The following is a 3885-nucleotide window of genomic DNA, read 5'->3' on the forward strand; positions in this document are numbered from 1 at the left end:
CCACAGTTCTACAACCTACCTGTGACAGAGCCCATTGTATCAGGGCATCCCAACATGAAGAAGTTAAGGAGATGGGGTAGGAGAACCAGAGCAGGACACCACGCAGAAAGCCAAGTGCAAAAGCACGCTGAGGAGTGATCCACTGCCCAAAGCTGTGGAAAGCTCAGCCACAATGAAAATATCTTCACAACAATTGCAAAATAGTCAGTGCCAGTCATTGAAGCCAACAACAAATATTAAAATCCTGAACCTGGGCTACTTCATTCATTTTTTTTTAAATTTTTAAGTCCAGGGGTACAAGTGCAGGTTTGTTAGGTAACCTTGTGTGTTGGGGGCTTCGTTAGGTAAACATGATGAAAAAATGAATATATTTTCATCATGGCTGAGATTATTTCATCATTGAGCCTAGTGCCCATTAGTTATGTTTCCTCATCCTCTCCTTCCTCCCACTTCCTACTCTCTAACAGGCCCCAGTGTGTATTGTTACCCTCTATGTGTCCATGTGTTCTCAACATTTAGCTCCCACTTGCAAGTGAGAACATGCCGTGTTTGGTTTTCTGTTTCTGGGTTAGTTTACTAAGGATAATGGCCTCCAGCTCCATCAATGTTCCTGCAAAGGATATAATCTCATTCCTTTTTATGGCTGCATAGTATTCCATGGTATATACATACCACATTTTTTTATCCAGTCTATCACTGATTGGCATTTAGTTTGCTATTGTGAATAATGCTGCAATGAACATATATGTACATGTGTCTTTATGATATAATTATTTATATTACTTTGGGTATATACATTCTTTACATTGAACTTCTTTTTATTATTCTTAATGATTCCATGAAGAATCATTAAGAACAGGCCCCAGTGTGTGTTATTCTCTATGTATCCATGTGTTTTCATCATTTATGAGAAAACATATAAATGTTCTCTGTAAAAGTTGGTTCAGTATTTAAATATAAATCAAATCAATCAAAGCACCCAGAGTGATTAACAGAGAATAATTCAGGTTGCCAAGCACCAAAAAGATCCAGATATTGTCCAAAGGCCTGAACCAAGAAGACACAAAAGGAAGGGAATTGCAAACAACTTGTTGAAAAAACGCCTCCTATTCATCCGTTTAGCATACACCTGATGGTGAATGTACTCTCCTTTGGGAAGATTTTAACATTGAATTTCAGTAGGATTACTCTTAAAAGCAGCATTAATACCTATGAGATTCAGGAAGATCTTTTTTAAAAATGCCCAGAGCAATGACCCATTGTCTCTCTTCTCCCTAAGAGTCTCCCTTCCCCCTAAGAGTCTCCCTTCCTCCCCATCTTCTGTCCCAGAAAGTATTTTCTCCAGCCAGCATAGGGAGCAGGACTATGCTACCTTGACAAAAATATTCCATTACCTTTAGGTGACCTTTCTCTGAGATTTGGAAATGGAGTGCTTCAACTGCAGGTCAGGCATAGGATGACTTCACTAGTGCTCCCTGAAAGACAGGGCTGATGAATGGCATTTGAACCCTGCTTCCCTAATCCTTCAGGCAGAATTAGAGGCTCTCCATAAGGGTAATCCTGAATGACTCATGATGCCTGCTTCAGCACAGTCACACATCATAGAAATACAAATTGACAGTTCGCACACATGGCTGGCCTCATGGCGGTATTTACTTAAAATCCTCTCAAGTATACTCCCAATGGCTGCTGTGCTGACAGCTCTCTCTGGAAGGCTAACAAAGAAGAACTAGCTTGTCATATCCGGCCACCAGATTTGCAGGTGCACAGGAGCCTTCAGAACATTCTGCTCTCTTTGTGCCACTTGGCACTTCCCTCTCATTGATTTACCCAATTGGCTTGTTGGTTGACTGTGAGGATAATCCTTTTAAAAACAAAGAAACAAAAAACGTAGTAAAACTGAGACCTTTGGATAACCCCTTTGTCTTGTCCTGGAGTTTAAGTTGGACCAAAAAATCAAGGCAGTAACAGAGGTGAGGAAGAGACAGACTGCTAATCACATGGTAGAAGAAAGCTGGACACACTTGACTATGTTAATAAGCGCTCATTGGTGAACCTGCAAAGAGAAAAACTCATATAAAGACCCCCAAGAAAACATCTAAGCCCACTATTTTTCAAAAAAGAAAACCTGGGTAATATTGAAAACCCAATGATACTTATGTGTCAGCTGTTACTGATCTACATGTGTGTTCTCACCAGCAACTCCACTGCTTCAATGTCAAAAACAAAAATACTTGTGACATTGAGAAATATTAAGGTCACACACGCAGTCTCATTCTGATCACTAACTCTGGATCCAGGAGGCAAAAGAATGATGCAGTATTTGTAAAATGGTGGAAGTCACATAAGTGAAAGCAGAACTCACTCAGAACTGCATCAACACCAGCTTTTGCACAGACCCCTTTGGTGGGCAAACACCGTGAGAAATCATCTTTTCAGTGGTAGTGGGGAGCCTCATTTCTATGGTGTGGAAGCCCATCATGTGTTGACTTGAAAGAACTCCCCTTCTCCTTTCTGTCCTTCTCTGACATTCACCGTAATGCTGGCCTCTTCCCTGTCCAGAGCATGAAGCTGCATCATTTGGAGATTAAAGAGGAAAGAAAACACCACACGAGCAGATCAAGAGGTGGCAAGGCTCCAGGCAAAAGCCTACAGGAGAGAAAAACGCTAATACATAGCGTTCTGTAGCCAGGCAGAACGATATCACAGACTCTCTCACTGTGCAACAGTTCATCAATAAACTCATCTGCATGCATCAATTCAAACTCCCCATTTCAGTTCTGGCTCTTGATTTTTCAATAGTCATTGCACAAAGGTCTCCAAGTACTTGTAGCAATCAATTTCAGGGCCTGTCAGCCTCATGGAAAGGGACCCCAACATGTGTACATACTTGAAATCTTCATTTTTTATAAAGTCTACAATGACATGCTTCTTGGGTTGAATTTGAAATATCTTCAAGTTAAACACAGAAATGGTGTTGATTTTATGTTGCCACCATAGATGCCACCCACAAACCTTAACTCCGTGGCTTTATCAACTACAAGTTCAGCCTTAAGTCCAAAGCATTCCTCTTTCCAGTACTTGGACTCACAGATTTGTGTTTGAATGATCTTCTCCACCAGATATTGAGGGTTGGTGGATGCTATGTGCATCCTTCACTGTATGGTTAGACATTTTAGAATGTCTTCCATTCTTTTTCTGTCAGGCCCTTTAATGCATCACATCCAGGTTCAGAAAAAAACACCTGGACGGATGGAGAAAGGTGGAAGAAGTTTCACCAGACAGCTTAGGTGACCATGTTGAAACCAGAAACACCACAGAGTTCAAGTTCTTAAATATATTCCACTTACATTTTTTTTTTTTTTTTGCAGTAGGCACGATATTTCTATTGTGATTTACTGGCGATCAATCACTTTTGCCATGTAGAAAGCCCCTTTGGCTTAGACACACTGTCCTGAAGTTTAGAAGGTAGGAAAAAAATCAAAGCACTGGAACAGTAACAAAGATGGGGGAAAGATGGGCTACTGCTAATAACGCAGCAAAAGAATGCCAGAGATGCTGGAAAGTGCTGAGGACGAAGATGTGCAGCTGAGCGTGGGGGCTCACATCTGCAATCCCAGCACTTTGGAAGTATGGGATATTAGACTATCTGTCTAATATCTATCTATCTCCATCTATATGGATATCTCTATCTGTATAGGTCTGTATAGAGATAGATAGATAAATATAGATATTCGATAGATAGTTAGAAAGATAGATAGACAGATAGATGACAGACAGACAGACAGACAGACAGATAGGCAGATCACCTGAGGTCAGGAGTTTGAGACCAGCCTTACCAACATGGAGAAACCCATGTCAGTGACCACAGGATACTACTGAGAA

General features: G+C 40.9%; 1 pseudogene; it reads right to left on the reverse strand.

The window, feature by feature from the left end:
• Positions 1–2033: 2033 nt before the first annotated feature.
• On the reverse strand, positions 2034–3174 carry LOC108296666 (annotated as a pseudogene).
• Positions 3175–3885: the final 711 nt, after the last annotated feature.

This window comes from Cebus imitator, unplaced genomic scaffold (genome assembly GCF_001604975.1).
Source record: "Cebus imitator isolate Cc_AM_T3 unplaced genomic scaffold, Cebus_imitator-1.0 Scaffold20, whole genome shotgun sequence".
NCBI lineage: Eukaryota > Metazoa > Chordata > Mammalia > Primates > Cebidae > Cebus > Cebus imitator.